Below are 19985 nucleotides of genomic sequence, written 5' to 3' on the forward strand. Positions count from 1 at the left end.
ATAGAGCCAAAGTCACAGCGGACCTGCTGATTGACTGTCTCTTTGGGGCTTGCTTAGCCTCTCTCTCTCTCTCTCTCTCTCTCTCTCTCTCTCTCTCTCTCTCTCTCTCTCTCTCTCTCTCCCTCCCTCCCTCCCTCCCTCCTTCCCTCCCTCCTTTTCTCCCTCCTCTCTTTCCCTCCCTCCCTCCTTCTCTCCTTCCTTCCTTTCTTTTCTTTTCTTTTCTTTTCTTTTCTTTTCTTTTCTTTTCTTTTCTTTTCGGGGAGTGGCAGGATCTGTCTATATAGCTCGGACTGTCCTAGAACTCAGAGAGATCCGCCTGCTTCTGCCTCCCAAGTGTTGGGATTAAAGGCGTGTTCCTCCACACGCGGCCAGGTCTTATGGAAGCTTTTTTTTTTTTTTTCAATTGAGTTTCTCTCCTCTGAGATTACTCTAGCTGGGTCAAATTGATAAAACAAACAAACAAACAAACAACCTAATCAGCACAGGGGCCCTTTGAGGCCTGTATCCTATGAAGGGAGTCCATACACCGTCTGGGGAGCAGAAGGGAGCTCAGGTGTATATAAGCAATATATAAAGCTGCCTACTTCTTGGTCCTGCAGGTGCTTTCCAGTGTGGCACATTGTTGCCTAAGTGTGCTAAGACAAAATTTGGGGTAGGGAAAACCTGCCCAGGCTGAAGCAGGAGTTTGCCTTCTTTCCACCTTCCCCGGTAGTGGCAACCACACTTCAAAGATCAGAGGGTGTGCAGGGCGGACCTAAGCTCACGCACTGCAGTCTTCCAGGGAGGCGCAGTGATGAATATGAGGTTCCCTCTAGCCCTACACTACTTTGGCTCTGGCAGACTCCGGTCAAAGAATATAAATTAGCTTCAGGATGTCCCAGCTGGCTGCGCTTCCAAGATACTATCTCTAGTTGGCCCCTGGGCCGTCAAGGAGTAAGTTTTCAGCCTCCGACTTCTCTCAAGATAAAACCGTGGCAGGCCATCAGAATTCTGTCTTCCAGGCTGAGCAGTGGGAGAGCCTCCCTGGCCCTGGAATGTGCAGCAGAGGAGAGGAGTCTGGCGCTCATAGGCCTGTGGGCAGCGTGTAAGGTGAGGTAGTAGAAACTGCAAGAGGCCAAAGGGTGTGGGCTGTTATCTTTCACCCAAGACCTTGAACCTCCTTGTCGTAGAATAGGGGAGCCCCTCCCTGCGGTCTTGCTGGGCGGTGAGGCAGGTCAAACAAACCAGGCTCTGAGGTGGTGTGGATGGCGCCAGTCTTTGTGGTAGTAAGCTTGGCCACTGACCCATCTCCACCTTTCTTCTGAACCCCCACTCCCAACCCCCATTTGTGGCGTCAGGTTGGAGCTGTCTGGGGAGACCCGTGTTCCACTTGACTGCAGCTTCGATGCCAGCTACTTTGATGGGGGATGGTGCAAAGCTTACTAGGGTCCTCCTAGTAGGAGCATACCAAGGTCTACTGAGTAAATAGAAAGGGGCCTAAGGGGCTGGTGAGATGGCTCAGTGGGTAAGAGCACCCGACTGTTCTTCCAAAGGTCCAGAGTTCAAATCCCAGCAACCACATGGTAGCTCACAACCATCCATAACGAGATCTGATGCCCTCTTCTGGAGTGTCTGAAGACAGCTACAGTGTACTTACATATAATCAATAAATAAATCTTTAAAAAAAAAAAAAGAAAGGGGCCTAAGAAAGGAGTGACTGTCCTCCCACTTGCCAGACCTGGGACACCAGACCAGATTTTAAAATCCATTCTCAGAGAACCCTCTTCCTTTTCTGCTCTCAGCACCCTTGTTGGGCAGTCTACCTGCTGGACCAAGGTCTGGGGTTTTCAAGTCTTCCTTCTAGAGGCCCAGCCCCTTGGGCTGTGGCTCAGTGGATCCCCAGGGGAGCAGGATCCCCACCCACACTAAAGCAGGGAAAATAGTTTACACAGTGACTTCAGCTGGGAGAAAGTAAGGGTCAAGGCTCTATGAGAAGGCAGAGCAGGGACTAGAAAGCGGGTAGCACAGAAGTACGGTTTGAATATCTACACCTGCAGTTCCATAGCCGCATCCCTTATATTAGTAGGGTTTTCAGGGGCTGCTTCTCTGCATGGCCAGGCCTGTAATCCCTCGGCTCCACTAGTAGTGGCATTGCTCTGTGCAGAGCAGGCTGAGGCTGGAAGCTAAGCTACCCAGCACCAGCCAGGCTGTCCTGAGCCACATACAGGGCCTCCCTGACCAGGGTAATGGTCTCTCAGCTTTGTTCTTTGGTCTTGTTGGCTGCTGTAAGGGGCCATAATCCCCCAGATGGAGACTCAGAGAATGGGACTTAGGACTCCACAAAGAGACAGATGGAGATGAGGAGATGAGAGATTAGGAGACATAGTGATCAGGGCCCAGCTCTGCAGAGCAATGCCCGGGCAGGTGGCCAGGATCGGGGTGGGTCTTGTCTGGGCGCCTGACTCCACCTGCGTCTGTCTGTCTCCTCTTCCTCCCCATTTCTGCCCCTAATCGGAGGTCATTAGCCACTTAGCTGTAATTTCCTTGGAATGTGCTGTCTCCAGATGAGCCCTAGTGGCTGGGGGCCCAGAAGCAAGGGAGTGGTGTCTAAGGTAGAGTGGAAGGCTCCTACTGAGGGTCCAGGTAACAGATACAGAAAAACACATGCCACCTACCCAGAAGACACAGCAGTCAGGGTTCTGTTTTTTGCTTTACCCGGCTGTACCATATGATTTTCTCAATTCTCACATAGTCCTAGGCTCTGATATTCCAGAGATTCATGGAAGACACCTAGCATATCTACCCAGCCAGGGGCTGTGTGGAGCAGAGGAATTACAGTCCTGGCCATGCACCCAGCCTGTGCATGGCATGCTATGGAAGGCAGGCAGACTGGAGCTGCTTATGCTCAGGGTCCCAAGAGTGGGGAGACATCAGGGAAAGGTAATTTTCTTCTACACTCTCCCATTTTGAAACTGGTTTTGTGAAATGGCCAATATATCTAGATAATTGGCTGGGGACAGAGAAAGCATGACCAGTGCTGTGCTGGACAGCCTTGGTTTGGCTCCTGATCCCAAGCCCTTGTTTTAGAGCAGCCGGAGGTACTGTCTGGCCTTGCTAACCCCTTTGCTAGGCTGACTGACTTCCCACAACCTCAGTCTGACCCTTCTGCCTGCCAGGCTAGGGCTTGAAGGTGGGGTATAACCACTGCCAGGAGCTCCTGACTGTCCTTGAAGGCCATACCCAACATAGAAATACTTGATCCGAAAAACCCTTCTTGAGTCTAGTTTTGAGCCATAGCCTAGTCAGATCTGGCCAGCCCCTCCTTGGAGCAATGTCCACCCAGGTTTCGGAGGTGTGGTGTAGTGTTAAGTCAGAGCCTGATCCCTTAGTGTTCTCGCCACCGTGTCCTGGGCTTGAGCAAGAACAAGAACATGGTCCTAATGCCCACTATGGCTGGAGAGTCCTTTTAGGATGCATCTCAAGCTAGGAGTTGGAAGAGGTAGGCAGGGTCAGGGGCTGCTTCTGGTCATGAACAAGGCTAAGCCTCTAAGGCCTTCATTTTTGGTGTTATGCAGCTTTGCCAGTGCCAGTCCACACACATACCCATCTTGTACTCCCCTTTGGGAGTTCAACATATAGATGAGGACTGCTCCTATCAGCCTATACATGGGGCCTTAGAATATAGCTAGGCAGTCTTGACTTTTGATTGGGTCTACTCTAAAGACCTGTTGGGTTATTCACCCCCTATTGGGCCTTCTGAGTTTAGAAGCAGTCCTTAGGCCCTGATCCAGACAACCTTATTCTGCAGAAAACTAAGTGTATCTGGTTTGGCATTGTGAGTGCTTTCTTTGGAGGCGCTCTTCACACATCTGTGTATACTTGTGAACCTATATAGGCCATGTCAAGAGTCTGTGGTTGTGTCGTGGTATATTCCTACAAGGCACCTGAATGTGCACGTTGTAGTGGAGGGAAAACGGTATCTGTGTCTCCAGGGATCTCTGCCCTGGATCCAGGAAGAACCGCGGGGAAGGTGTCCAGATGATTGGAGCTCTCCACAGCCAGTGGTCAGACTCAGGAATGGACATAGTTCTTGTCCTTGATGCTGGAAAGGCCCAGTAGCACTAGTCCTGCTAAAGTCAGCTAGGAGCTCCAGCATAGGATGTGTGGCTGCTCAGGGTCTCCTACTAGCTTACTGTGAGTCCATCCCTAGTGTCTGAGGTTCCCTGGCTGGAAAAAGTGGGTGAAGAGGTCAAGGAAGAGAGGCTTCCCAGCCCAAAAGGAGCTTCTGGCCTGGAAAGAGAAGGTTTCAGTGGGAGCCTTGTGTGGACTGTGTTGCCCTCAGAACTTCAAGCAAGCTGAAAAATTCATGTCTGACTGTAACTTAGAGCAGAACACAAAGTCCTGAGTTGGGGGCACTGCTCACTGACTGGGCTTGGCCAATCCAACCCATGGGCTCCCAACGGAAACCACTATGGGTTCTAATACCTCATGGTTCGACTCCTTCCAGGACTGTTGCTGGGGCCTCCTGCAGCCAGCCCCAGATCTTCTACGCTTAGCTCTGAGAGCTGAGGCAGGCAGGCTGAGAAAATCACTCAGGTATGGAAAATAGCCTTGATTCTACTTGTACTGGCTGCCTCCATTGGCACGTCTGTCTGCCTATGTGTCTGGCCGTTGTTCACGTGGGCCAGGATGAGTGGGTTTGGGAACAAAGGGTCTTTGTTTGGGAGGATTTGGGGCACAGCCCCTTGCTCTGGGGCAGTGATTCACAGACTCTTCTAGGAGATAACATCGGTTTTGCAACAGCCAGCATGCATAGATGTAGCCCAGCCCCAGCAAGCCTCCAGCTTCACCTGCACCCACATCCCTGAGACAGTTCTGCTCAAATCTGGGGATATGAGGTGACAGCCAGACTGGAGTAAACAGGAGCCGTGTGTTGGAGGCACACAAACTCCATAGTGGCCTAGAGGTAATGGAATTTGCATTCCTAGACCTGTCCCTGCCACTGCCACAGGACAGAACACTGATGCCCTGCTCTCCAGAGCATTTACAGGGGGTGATAGAGGTTTCTTCCTCCAGTGCAGGCCTGACAAGGCCTCATCGGGCCCATCTGCTCTGCTAGAAGGGACGAGTGACCACACCACAGAGACTTGAGCTGACATGAGCATCATTTCCTCTCATGATCTTAAGTGGGAGGATGGCCCATAGTAAAGGCTGGGTCTGCCAAGACCAGACTCCACAGGAGGGAGTAGCTGGGTGTTAGGTTTCCTTCTTGGGTCACTGAGCATGGTAAGTCAGGTCCTGGCTTAGTAAAGAGGCAGAGCTCACATGGCCTGCTGTCATACCAGGCCTGGCCTCAGTGAGGCAGTTGTTACCTAGGGTGTTTACAGTATGAAGCTGATGTGGCCATATACCATGACTCCTGCGTTCTCCCCAACTGGCGCCAGCACCAGCTTGGCTGAGATGACCTACACAATGTTGTTGGAAAGCCCTCAAGCAGTACTCTTCCTCTGTAGCCCTCTCAGAGAAGGGTGCTACAGTCCATTGGCAATTACTGCATGAGGACGCATTACTAGTCTTGGTGGTCACACCTCGTGCAGGGGCCGGAGTCTAACTAGGAGATGCGACACCAATGAGGTTCAGGGAGGCCAGGTCTTTTAGGTGCTTTGGCATTTGTCACCTCTCCCTTCTTCCCCCCCCAAAGTCTCTTCGGTTGTCATCACTAATTTTCATGCCTCCCTTACCTGCCATTTGGAATATCAAGGGGTGAAGCAACCTCAGAGTATGGCAGGAGATAAGGATGTCAATGATGGGACATTGTGCTGGCTAGTTTTATGTCAGCTTGACACAAACTACAGTCACTGGAAAGGAGTGATCCTCTGTAACCGTTTGGGCTTTTCTATGTCTGCCCCAGTTCCTAAATAATGACACAGAGGGTTGTTTGCTAATAAGCGAATGCCTAGGCCTTAAGGTAGGCTTGTTTCAAACTAGCTTGTAACCCAGTTATCCCATTTATACTAATCTAAGTTCTGCCACGTGGCTGGTTACCTCTTCTCAGTTTCATATGTCCAACTTCCTCCATGTCTCCATGGAAAAATTTCCAGCACCTGAATTTTTCCCAGAGTTCCTACTCTTCCTGGAATTCCGGCCTTTGCTTTAGGCCATCAGATTCGTAAAAAAACCAATCCGAAGGTGAGAGAGGGATTATTTACAAAACACTAAGACAGGTGATGCTGAACAATACCAGAGTTCAGCCTGTAATCAGATCTCTGCCACTTCAGAAACCAGCGTTTGTATAATACAGAGACAATCTTTACACAGTGCATAAAAACATCATTCCAACAAACGACAATTGAGACAATGCCTCTGTCCTGGTACAATTCTGGTTGTAAGGCGTCTTTACTAGTGATTGGTAGAGGGCCCAGCCCTCTTGTGGGTGGTGCCATCCTTGGGCTGATTGTAACTTTAATTTTTTTCAAATCCTAATTTTAATGATCAAACTTAAACGCTTTAACCTTCCTTGTAACCCACCACCTACCAGAGGTGGTGGAAAAGGAAGGACACAGCAGAAGTCGACCTGTTTGGAAAGGTTCTTTGGAACAACTTCTGTGTTGTCTGGAAATTGGCAGTTCAGTTCACAGGTTATCAGGCAGCAGCATTTCAGTCCACTCGCAAACACCTCACGGATACCCCAGCAGTCCAGTTAGGTAAAGTAGGGTTAGCAACAGCGGTGACATGACCTAGCAGAGACAGCCGGGCCTCAGCCTCAGCAAAAGTCAGCAGGAGGGACCAACAGAAACACCAGAAGTTCTCAGCTGTGCCTCTTTCAGGGTAAACGAAGGTCAAAGAAGATGCGAGACCCACAATCATTACACAGCTAGCTGTACCAGCAAGACAAGCTCTGACTCCATCACTCTGTGGAGTCCTACTTATAACCTCCAAACATCGCATGTCCTCCATGGGCCTCAGCATAGCTCTTGCCTCAGCATGTGTGCCCAATCAGCCCGAGTCCTTGGAAGCGGCCATAGGTGCAGTACACCACTAGAAGGTTTTTGGTGCGTTTCTCTCTATGGCATCTTGACAAATGCAGCTCAGCTCTTCAGTGTAAGGCAGACCAATACCTGTGTGCCATTAGCAAAGAACCTTTCATCATGTGTCCTTTCACGTGCTTGCTTTAGCAGAGCATCTCTCCTGAGTCCGCTTCAGCGAAACATTCCAAGTCGGCCTTAGCCTTTCTCATCTGTGTCCACTTTAACAAAATGTTCCTTCATGTGTTTGCCCCAACAAAACATCATCCACCTAACTTTCCAAAGTACCCTTAAGTTTCCACTTCAGCTGATGGTCCTGGGTTCCATAAGGAAGCAAGCCAGTAAGCAGCATCCTTCCCACGGCCTCTGAATCAGCTCCTGCCTCCAGGTTCCTGCCCTGTTTGATTTAATGTCCTGACTTCCTTTGATGATGAATGGTGATATGAAAGTGTAAGCCTTGCTCCACTATGTTCATAGCAGCCTTATTTATAATAGCCAGAAGCTGGAAAGAACCCAGATGCCAGAGCCGGGCGTGGTGGCGCACGCCTTTAATCCCAGCACTAGGGAGGCAGAGGCAGGCGGATTTCTGAGTTCAAGGCCAGCCTGGTCTACAAAGTGAGTTCCAGGACAGCCAGGGCTATACAGAGAAACCCTGTCTCGAAAAACCAAAAAAAAAAAAAAAAAAAAAAAGAACCCAGATGCCCCTCAACAGAGGAATGGATACAGAAAATGTGGTACATTTACACAATGGAGTACTATCAGCTATTAAAAAAAATGAATTTATGAAATTCCTAGGCAAATGGATGGACCTGGAGGGCATCATCCTGAGTGAGGTAACCCAATCACAAAGGAACTCACACAATATGTACTCACTGATAAGTGGATATTAGCCCAGAAACTTAGGATACCCAAGATATAAGATACAATTTGCTAAACGCATGAAATTCAAGAAGAACGAAGACCAAAGTGTGGACACTTTGCCCCTTCTTAGAAATGGGAACAAAACACCCAATGGAAGGAGTTACAGAGACAAAATTTGTGATGAAAGGATGGACCATCTAGTGATTGCCATATCCAGGGATGCATCCCATAATCAGCTTCCAAACGCTGACACCATTGCATACACTAGCAATATTTTGCTGAAAGGACCCCAGATATAGCTGTCTCTTGTGAGACTATGCCGGGGCCTAGCAAACACAGAAGTGGATGCTCACAGTCAGCTATTGGATGGGTCACACGGCCCCCAATGGAGGAGCTAGAGAAATTACCCAAGGAGCTAAAGGGATCTGCAACCCTATAGGTGGAACAACAATATGAACTAACCAGTACCCGGGAGCTCTTGTCTTTAGCTGCATATGTAGCAGAAGATGGCCTAGTCGGCCATCACTGCAAAGAGAGGCCCATTGGACTTGCAAACTTTATATGCCCCAGTACAGGGGAACGCCAGGGCCAAAAAGGGGGAGTGGGTGGGTAGGGGATTGGGGGGGTGGGTATGGGGGACTTTTGGGATAGCATTGAAAATGTAAATGAGGAAAATACCTAATAAAAAATAAATTAAAAAAAAAGAAGTTTACAACAGAGATGTTTACATGCATATCCATTAAGAGTAATTATCTGGCTAAACATCCATTATCTGTCACAGGCTCAACAGGTTCATAGAAAGTTAAAAAACATAATTTTATGACTACGATATTATTAAAATTTTGTAAAGATAAACCCAGTCAATGTTTTATCTTCTGTTCTTGAACCTACAATAAACCATTGGTTCCCTTATCGGGAACTTTTGTTAATTGTTTAAAAAGAAAAAAAAAAGAAAGAAAGTGTGAGCCTGATGGACCCTTTCCTTCCCTACTTGCTTTTTCATCATTGCTTTTTCTTCACAACAATTAGTATCCATCCCTAAGACAGGCAGGGATCCTGTAAAAGTAACTATTATTCACCTGTTGTAATTAGCATCTCCGAGGAAACCTACTGAGTAAGCTCACCCTTTCTAGCTCTTCCTGAGCTCTGGCTGCTTCAACTCAGCTGCTCTGGCTCAAATGCTTCTCCAGGCTGACTGGTTCAAACTGGCTTCTCTCAGCTTTTGACTGAATTGCTCTGCTTGGCCTCAAACTAACTCTAGAAATCTGTCCTAATCTCCTGCTGGCTCCTTCTCATTCTCTGGCTCATTCTGTCTTCACCCTTGTCTAGCTCGTTCTCTCTGCAACCTGTCTGTAAAACTGTCCCCATAAAACTATCTCTAAACGCCAGGAACTGAATAGCTACCAACCAAACTGCCACACTCAACTCCACTATACTCCTCTCTACTGACTGCTAAGTGCCAGAATTAAAGGTGTGTACCACTATGTCACAGACTGGCCTCAGTCGGCCCCCTCAATCTGTGGGAGAAATCAGGGTTCCGGTTACAGGTGGAGAGGGAGTCAGCAAGAAGGGTGACAAACAGACAGGGACACAAGGGAGTGTGTCTCTGAATGTAGTTTTGTCAAAGTTAGCATCAGATACATATAATACAGAAAACAAAGAAGTAGGGTGTCACAGCAGGCAAGGTACATTGAAGTTATCTGACACAAAACAGAGGAGTGCCTACAAAGGACTGGCAGGAACCAGGCAATGTTTACAGTTAAGATAAAAGTAGCCCTGCAGGGGCTGGTGAGATGGCTCAGCGGTTAAGAGCGCTGACTGCTCTTCCAAAGGTCCTGAGTTCAAATCCCAGCAACCACATGGTGGCTCACAACCATCCATAACGAAATCTGATGCCCCCTTCTGGAGTGTCTGAAGACAGCTACAGTGTACTTACATATAATAAAATAAATAAATAAATATTAAAAAAGAGCCGGGCGTGGTGGCGCACGCCTTTAATCCCAGCACTTGGGAGGCAGAGGCAGGCGGATTTCTGAGTTCCAGGACAGCCAGAGCTACACAGAGAAACCCTGTCTCGAAAAACCAAAAAAAAAAAATAATAATAATAAAAATAAAATAAATAAATAAATATTTTTAAAAAAAAGGTAGCCCTGCCTAGAGTCAGCTAATGACAGGGGCCAGGAGAGGATTTCACACCCTAGTCACAGTTTATGCTATTCCTCTGAGCCTTGTGAAAGCTTGCCCCAGGGGGTCCTGCTCTAGCCGACCTTTCATGAATAATGCAATACTGTAGTTCCTCCTTAAACCACAACCCTCCTTCTTCCTAGGCCTTGGTAAATTTTGTATATGGGAGTAACTTGGCTGCTCTTTTAAGTATCTGTAGGGAAATCTCCATTTGTCAGAAGAACTCACCAACTTTTCTTCTAATATGCAATGAATGTAGTCTGCTATACCTGGCTGTAATGAAGATTCTAAGTATACTTTGCTAAGCTTGCCCTGAGATTTCTATCTGGCAAACTGAGATGCCTGATTACTGTTATCCAGTAAAATACTGTAAGAAAGCATGCAAGACCCTCCATATGATCGAAGGGACAACTCTGGGGCATTCTAGCTCTGGGAATGCCAAATTTTCAGGAGACTAAGTTTCCGTGAACTTTTTGCCTCAGGAGTGTGTCCAGGTTTCTAGGCCTGTCACGTGAGTCACTCCTGGAGTGGATGTAGCACCACTATACCTGGACCTCAGCTTTTCTGTACCTGGAACTTGCTCTGCTCCAGGCTGGCCTTGACCTCAGAGATCTGCTTGCTCCTGGGATTAAAAATGTGTCTGACTCGGGAGGCAGAGGCAGGCGGATTTCCGAGTTCGAGGCCAGCCTGGTCTACAGAGTGAGTTCCAGGACAGCCAGGGCTACACAGAGAAACCCAGTCTCAAAAAACAAAACAAAACAACAACAAAAAAAATGTGTCTGTATTCCAGCCAGAGTTGCTGGATCAAATTTCCCCCTCTCCCTTCCTGTTTAAGTTAAAAATCATACACTTTTTAACTATTACAACAGAAACAATTAGCAAACCCATAAATTAATAGTCCAAATGTCCTTCTGAGAACCCATTCATGTGATGATGGTCCTTCATAATGACAGTCCCGATCATCTGTCCTTCTGCCAATGTCCAGTTCAGCATCAAGGTTTTCCAGTCTGCCAGTTTGATGAACAATCTGTCCTTCAGCCAGTTTGTTGAGTTGTTCCCATGCAGGGGTGTCAGCTTTCTGCTTCATCTGTGTTGCTGTCTTTTTGCATCTCTTCATTCCTTGAGTCATGCCTTTCATGTGGAAGCCTCTTATATGGATCAGATCATTATCAATTTTGATGGAATCTATGGCCTTTCATCACCTGTGGAAATACAGACAGAACCTTTTCTACAACATAACACGTTCCCTGACTTCCATCCTGATGTTGAACCATCTTTAAAGTATACCGTTTACATACCAATTGTGTATAGCTCTGATTTTTGAACCAAAGAATATAGCCTTGAGTTACTTCATAGTACCCGACTTATAACCTGCTCTGCCATTCAGTATAAAATGTAGGAGCTTCAGAAATTGATGTCCTTTTACTATACGAGGAGAATCTAATTAGTTCTTTTTATGAACTGGAGTTGCTTGTTTTGGGAAATCTGTTGTTAATTTCTCCCAAATAATTGCTACAAACTTAACAGTCTTCATTAATTACCCATAATGAGATAATTTCAGCATTAGTGTAAGGTACTATGATTTCTTCTGGGTCTGTCAGTTTCTGATAATCAAAAGTCTTATTCTTCCTCTTACAATTAGATCAGAAACCTTTTCAACATACGTTTAAGTTTTTTAATCTGTTAATGTGCTAAGAAGACTTTTTTTTTTTTTTTTTTTGAGACAGGGTTTCTCTGTGTAGCCCTGGCTGTCCTGGAACTCACTCTGTAGACCAGGCTGGCCTCGAACTCAGAAATCCGCCTGCCTCTGCCTCCCAAGTCCTGGGATTGAAGGCGTAAGAAGACCCATTCTAAAATACTGTCTTCTTTCTGCATAATGAGTCCCATAGGGCAATGAGTAGAAGGCAAGATAGCTAGAATAGTTAAGTTTGGAATATAAATGGTCCACACATGCATCCTGCAACTTTTTCTCTACCTGAGTCAACTTTTCTCCGCTTCAGCTGTTAATTGCCAAGGATCGTTTAACTCTGAATCACCTTGTAAGTTTGAAACAAATTACTCAAATCTTGAGTAGTTAGTCTAATAGTAGGCTGTAACTGTTGTGATGGTTCATATATGCTCTGCCCAGGGAGTGCAGCCTTGTTGGAGTAGGTGTGTCACTGTGGGAGTTCTGTTCTTGTAGCTGCCTGGAAGTGAGTCTTCCTCTAGTGGCCTTCAAATGAAGATGTAGAACTCTCAGCTCTTTCTGCACCATGTCTGACAGGATGCTGCCGTGCTCCCACCTTGATGAAAACTGGCTGAACCTCTGAACCTGTAAGCCAGCCCCAATTAACTGTTTTCTTTATAAGAGTTGTCTTGGTTGTGGTGTCTGTTCACAGCAGTAAAAGCCTAAGACAGCTGTTAATATCTCCCAGTTGAACTCAGAACCCCTGGAAGAGCAGCCAGTTCTCTTAACCTCTGAGCCATCTCTGCGGCCCAGTTATAAACTCTTTTGGTTTGTTTGTTTGTTTGTTTGTTTGTTTGTTTGTTTTGTTTCTAGCTGCTCTTGCAGGGGTCCGGATTTCAATTCCCAGCAACCACCTGGTGGCTCATAACCATCTATAATGAGATTTGGTGCCCTCTTCTGGCCTGCAGACATGTATGCTACATATGCAGCTAGAGACACGAGCTCCGGGGTACTGGTTAGTTCATATTGTTGTTCCACCTATAGGATTGCAGATCCCTTCAGCTCCTTGGGTGCTTTCTCTAGCTCCTCCATTGGGGGTCCTGTGATCCATCCAATAGCTGACTGTTAGCATCCACTTCTGTGTTTGCCAGGGAGGGTATCATCCTGAGCGAGGTAACCCAATCACAAAAGAACTCACTGATAAGTGGATATTAGCCCAGAAACTTAGAATACCCATGATACAATTTGCAAAACACATGAAACTCAAGAAGAAAGAAGACCAAAGTGTGGACACTTCGCCCCTTCTTAGAATTGGGAACAAAACACCCATGGAAGGAGTTACAAAGTTTGGAGCTGAGACGAAAGGATGGATCATCCAGTGACTGCCGCAACTGGGGATCCATCCAATAATCAGCCACCAAACGCAGACACCATCGTATATGCCAGCAAGATTTTGCTGAAAGGACCCTGATATAGCTGTCTCGTATGAGGCTATGCCAGTGCCTGGCAAACACAGAATTTCTTTTTTTTTTTTTTTTTTTTTTGTTTTGTTTTTTTCGAGACAGGGTTTCTCTGTGTAGCTCTGGCTGTCCTGGCACTCACTTTGTAGACCAGGCTGGCCTCGAACTCAGAAATCCACCTGCCTCTGCCTCCCAAGTGCTGGGATTAAAGGCGTGCGCCACCACGCCCGGCTAGAATTTCTTATTCTATCTAGTACAGCTACTCTGCCCTTGATTGATGGGTTAATTGTGACTAACTCCAGAGCAACGTTGCCTTCTCTAGCAGGCCTCAGTTCTCCAATACCGAGTTTAAATGAGCTATTTCATTGCTGACAGGAAATGCCTGGCTCGTGTTGTTTGTTACCAGGTACAAACTAACCCCCCTAGGGAGGTTCCCCTATTTACAGGATATCTTGTAGGGATTTTCCCATCAGTAAAGGTTTTCCTTGCATATCTCTTGCTGATCTGTGTTCGTTAGTCCGATGCCTACCTTTATCACAGCTTTCTGAGTCTAAAAGGAGATACAATAACTGTCAGTTGCAGTTTTTGTGCTCGTTTGTTATCTCCTGGCTTACCAGGGGCAACTGGCTCATATATATATATATATTTTTTTTTTTTTTTTGCTTCAGAGCCTGGAGCTGGCAGGCCCTCAATTTCCATTTCCAGATGGCAAGAGATTGCCTTGTATGTCCCTCCTGGACTTGCACGCATTGCTCCAGTGACATATCTTGCCACAGTGTCTGCAAATCCTGGGAAGCCTAGGTGTCCTTTAGGAGGCCTCATGGCCACCAGAAAGGCTTCTTTGCTTCTCTGATAGAAAGTAGAATCTTTCTCACAGTTAAAGCACTGACCTTTTTGAGGTTTGAGATTTTTAGTGGTTTGGCCACAATTTCTTTGTAAATGGCCAAATTCATCACAGAAATTAAAGCACTAGGTATCTGGTGACCTCTAGCTATAGCTCGTCCTATGATATTGTCCTATGATATTGGCATGATGCTCATGTCCCTTATCCATTGGTGCTGCAATGCTTTGCCAGTCTAAGAACTCTTTTACATTTGGTGCGCACGTTCTCACACACTAAGACCTCTGTCAACACCTGTCTCGCACCAGGGTCTGAGGCGGCTTTGTTTACAGCTGAAACAATCTTTGCAAGAAAGCTGTGAAGCCTTCCCCCAGTGCCTTATACAATCCTAGTGGATGCGTGGGATCTTTTCCTGGGCTCCTCAACCTTGTTCCAAGCTCTTAAAGACAACATTGTTCTCTAAAGGCGTCATCAAATGGAATCTGTTCTTGTAGGTCAGGATACTGCCCTTCACCAAGCGACTGATCTTTAACAATATTCACACCCCTTGCTTTATTTTGTTGTTCAATATTCTTGATTCCTCCCGTTGCTACATTAACTGTTGCATCTGCTGAGCAGCCTCTAGCAAGCTGTTATCAAACCTTTCCGCTCTTGGGAAATAACTCTATTTTGGGTAGCCTAGTTACTTAATAGTTGTTTAACATAAGGATAATGTATTGTGTAGGAAATAATAGCCTCTTTAAAATACCTCAGATCTATCATTTCTATAGGATGCCTCATTATCTCATGATAATCATGATCAGCACCATGAGCAGGCGTGTGCTACACAATTACTGGGAAAAGCCATGGTGATTTTTGAATCCCAGAATCCTCCTCTGGCAGTGCACTTGGTTTAAGAATCAGATCTCTTGAATCAGGCTGCTTTTCTTTAACTCTATCGCCCTGCACTGCCTCCTGCTCCTTCCAGCTTCCCATCCCACCCAGAAGCTGTGGGGACTTGAAACTGGAAGTGAGCAACATAGGTCAGGAGTATGATTTGCCTTCTACCCTGGGTTGTTTCCCTTCTTCATCCTGTGGGGAGTTCACTAGATCTGAACCTCTTTCTGGCACTATTCGCTTCCCAAGAACTCCCTCCTTTACCTGCAATCTCTCTGGCCCTTTCAAAAATGAAGAGATAGAATGATCCTTTTGGTTTTCCCATTTCATCCATTTTTTTTGTTTCTCAGACTCCTCCATATCTATTCACAAACTTTCCAATTGTGTAGACGTTCTCTCAACCTTTTCTGAGACATAATGTTGGAGGAGGTGGAGGAGGAGGAGGAAGAAGAAGAAGAAGAGGAGGAGGAGAAGGAGAAGGAAGAGGAACGAAGAGGATATAGAAAATTCCCTCTAGAAGAAAACCAAGAGATAGGCCAGAGGCAGCAGCTCCTATAAACTTTTTGCTGACAGCCTGTGTAAAAATAATTATTAATTAATAATTTCCAGAAACGGGTTGGTCCACTACCTGCCCCAAGGTCTAAGTTCCTGAAAGACACACACCCAGCCTTTATATTTTAATGTGCCTTAAACAGCATAATAACTGGGCCACTGCCTAACTCCATGCAGTTAACCCTGAGATCTGCCTTGGCTGCCCTGGACCCAGCTGGGCAGCCTTCTGGGTGACTCTCCTGGCTCCTTCATACGGCAGCTATGCCTCTCTGTCCTGTACACTTCTCAGACATGGTGTCTCTCCTCTCTTCCACACTCTCCCTGCATGACAGATCTCCCCTTCCCAGTCCCAAGCCTGGGAATTCTAAAATCCTGCCTCTGTCTGCCCTCTCTAGCTATTGGCTGTTGGCATCTTTATTTACCAATCAGAACCAACTGGGGGCAGGGTCCCAGGAGCTACAGCCGTTCTAGTGAAAAAGGTTTTGAGGGGAACATAATTAGCATCAGAATACAAGTAGCTAAAGTTCTGATACAAAATATCCATTCCTTTGTATCCTGCTGTCTCCTCTATGGAGTTAGAAACACAGTTTCCCATTCTGCCTAGCTCCTTGTCTGGGTACCACTTGGGGGCTACTTCTATTTACCACCCTTCTCCATCCAATCCCTTCCAACCCCGCAACCTTAGGTGGGGGGAGAAAGAAGGTTAGAGCAGAAGGGGACAGAGATCTCTTTACACTATTTCCTATTAGGGGTGTCAAGTTCCTAGGGGGAAGTTGATTTTCCTTGTCAAGATATTCGATTTCTTCTCTTCTTTGTTCACTACTACTTGATAAATCACAGGGGGATCAGCAGCCTCCATGGGTCTCTCAGGGCTCTCCTATATTTATACCCTCTCCAGAGTCCTCCGAATTCCAAATGTAAATTATCTGCAGTTGGCAAAAATCCTGCTCCTCCATGAGGTAAGTCATGGTGGTCGTGAGCAATCTGTAGCAGCCCCATATCCCACACCTGGGATTAAAACAAAAACATAAATCACATAACTGAATTAATTTTTTTTTCCACTACAGGGCTTGCTTACAGTTTCAGAAGTTAATCCATTATTCCCATTGGGAGGAGCATGGTGATATATAGGCAGACATGAGGAGGGCATGGTGATATATAGGCAGACATGAGGAGGAGCATGGTGATATATAGGCAGACATGAGGAGGGCATGGTGATAGGCAGACATGAGGAGGAGCATGGTGATATATAGGCAGACATGAGGAGGGCATGGTGATAGGCAGACATGAGGAGGGCATGGTGATATATAGGCAGACATGAGGAGGGCATGGTGATATATAGGCAGACATGAGGAGGGCATGGTGATATATAGGCAGACATGAGGAGGGCATGGTGATATATAGGCAGACATGAGGAGGGCATGGTGATAGGCAGACATGAGGAGGAGCATGGTGATATATAGGCAGACATGGTTCTGGAGAAGTAGCTGAGAAGTCTACATCGCCATCTTTAGGTTGAGAGAAAGACTTTTTTTGTTTGTTTGTTTTGTTTTTGGTTTTCGAGACAGGGTTTCTCTGTATAGCCCTGGCTGTCCTGGAACTCACTCTGTAGACCAGGCTGACCTCAAACTCAGAAATCCGCCTGCCTCTGCCTCCCGAGTGCTGGGATTAAAGGTGTGCACCACCACGCCCAGCTTATCTTCAGAGTCTTAAGAGGTTGTGGCTGGTATGATGACAGGTAGTAGAGTGACCCAAGGCTGCCCAGGCTCTGAAATTCATAGCCTGTCTGTTGGCTCCAGGACCACAGAAAGTAGATGACTACAAGTCACAGAGGGACAGTCTTTTAGCTTTGAGGTATCCTTTCAATTATGACATCATGTTGCCCACAGCATGGATGAGGAAATTTAGCCAGGTTGTGCTCTATTCAGCTTTAAAATTTAATGTTTTATGTGGGAGGTATGGAGGTTCTTGTGCTCACAGATAAGCATTAGGGGAACCACGAATGTTAAACATAGGATTATCCCATCAAAGGGGTGGGGGGATACATATACCTCCTATCTGCCCCAAAGGCTGGGAGCAGACAGAGTTAGTAGCCTGTTGTCCTTTGTGCTATCTACCCAAGGGCCACCAGATCCTTCCCAGACCATTATTGTGAACTTGTCAATCTATAGAACCTATCTTTATGGGAAGATGTCACATTTAGTCAATCTATAGAACAAGTTTTTTGGGTTTTTTTTTTCTATTGTTTTGTTTTGAGACAGGTTTTCTCTATAGTCCTGGCTGATCTAGAACTCACTTTGTAGACCAGTCTGGGCTTGAACTCAGATCTGCCTGCTTCTGCCTCCTGTGAATAAAGGTGTGCTCCACCACTGCTGAGCTATAGAACCCACCTGCATAGAAGATATCACATATTGCAATATCTTTTTTTGTTTTGTTTTGTTTTGTTTTTGTTTTTGTTTTTTTGAGACAGGGTTTCTCTGTGTAGCCCTGGCTGTCCTGGAACTCACTCTGTAGACCAGGCTGGCCTCAAACTCAGAAATCTACCTGCCTCTGCCTCGAGAGTGCTGGAATTAAATGCGTGTGCCACCACGCCCGGCATATCTAGATATCTTATAGCCACGATTTATTGTATACATGGATTTGAGTAACTTATTACCAGGAAAAAAATCTCACCAAATTTTGCTGTCCTAAAATATGCGTAAACTACTTGGGGTCTGACTCCCAAAATTTGAAACAACAGTGTTTACTTAGCTGTGTTGAACTGAACTATCTTCTTGCCTTCTTTGTGTTGTTACCTTGCTGACAATTAGACTCACAAAGACCCTTGCAGTTTTAGAGGTGGACATGGTGGCTGATGCTCATAATTACAGAATGTGAGTGCTGAGGCAGAAAGTTACTGCATATTCAGACTAACCCAGACACACAGTGAGTCTGAAGAAAAGTCTGGTGAAACTCTGTGGCTCAAAAACAAAAATTTAAAACAAAACACTATGGGTTTAAATTTTTCTCAGCTCTAATTTTAACAAAGGCTCTTAAATGCTTTAACCTCTCTTCTAGCCCACCATGCACCAGAGGCAGTGGGAAAGAAAGGTCATTAGGATACAGGAGAAGTAGACCTGTTTAGAAACTGTTCTTTGGAGCAAATCTAATCTGTGTTGTCAGGAAATCAGCAGTTCGGTTTATAGGAATCAGCAGCAGCAGCAGCTCGATCTACTTGCAAACACTTCAGGAATACATCAGCAGTCTAGTTTAGTAGTGTCAGGATAGCAAACACAAATCAGCAGCAGTGGCATGACCTAGCAGACACAGCCAGGTCTCTGTCGAATTGGCACAAGTCAGCAGGACCAGCAAGGATGCCAGAAGTTCTCTGCCGTGCCTTTAACGAAGCGAAGATGAGTGAAGATGCAGATTCTCAACCAAGAGTGTTGCAAACCTAGCTATGTAAGCCTACCATCATTGTATATTGGGTCCTATTTATTCTCTCTCCAAACATCATGTGTCCTCCCATGGGTCTTGTCTTACCATGTGAGTCTGTATCAGCCGACATCACTCTGTCAATTGTTCCGAGTCCTTGGATGAGGCAAGAAGCCATCAGAGCACACCAGAGGCTTTCTTTCTATGGCATCATCATAAGTGGGGCTTAGTAACATAAGGTGAACCAATACATGCGTGTCATTAGCAAAGACTCTTTCAACATGCGTTCTTTTACGTATTTGGTTTAATAAAATATCCTTTCATCTGTGTCTGCTTCAGAAAAACATTCCTTTATGTGTATGCCCCACTAAAACACCATCCAACACAACTTTCTAAAGAAACTGTTTTTACTTCAAAATACCCCTAAGATTGCATATGAAATATTGACTTTTATAGGCCAAATTAGTTGCATGTTGGCATTTCCAGTGCCCTGTTCAAATCCTAAAGTCTTTAAGGTCTTTCTGAAGAAGGTATGTACTAGGCCAAAGCCACAGAATTTCTGTCACACACTTAACTATTTGTGTCTGGATGGTGTGTGTGTGCGTGTGTGAGAGAGAGCATGCTTGTGCCACACTGTGCCTTTGGTGATCAGAAAACAATTTTTGGAAGTCAGTTCTCACCTTCCATCTTTTTTGTTGTTGTTTTTTGTTATTTGAGACAGGGTTTCTCTGTGTAGCCTTGGCTGTCCTGGAACTCACTCTGTAGACCAGGCTGGCCTCGAACTCAGAAATCCGCCTGCCTCTGCCTCCCGAGTGCTGGGATTAAAGGCGTGCACCACCATGCCTGGCTCTAGTAGTTCTTACTTTACCTCGATTTATGCCGTAGAGTGCCACAATTACAAATGTGCACCACCACATCTAGCTTCCTACCTGTGTTCAGGTGGTTGTCAGGTTTACATGGATAGCGCTTTTACTGACTAGCTATCTCTGGGCTCAGTTTAAATGCTTTCCGTGTTGGTTAGCAGCTTCCTCTCATTTCAAACATCCCATCTTGGAGGAAAGCTCTTTAAAACGGAGGATTTTCTGAAGGAAGATAAGACATTGCAATCTGTAAGGAAACTGGTTAAA

Source organism: Mus musculus, chromosome 4 (genome assembly GCF_000001635.26).
Source record: "Mus musculus strain C57BL/6J chromosome 4, GRCm38.p6 C57BL/6J".
Classification (NCBI taxonomy): domain Eukaryota; kingdom Metazoa; phylum Chordata; class Mammalia; order Rodentia; family Muridae; genus Mus; species Mus musculus.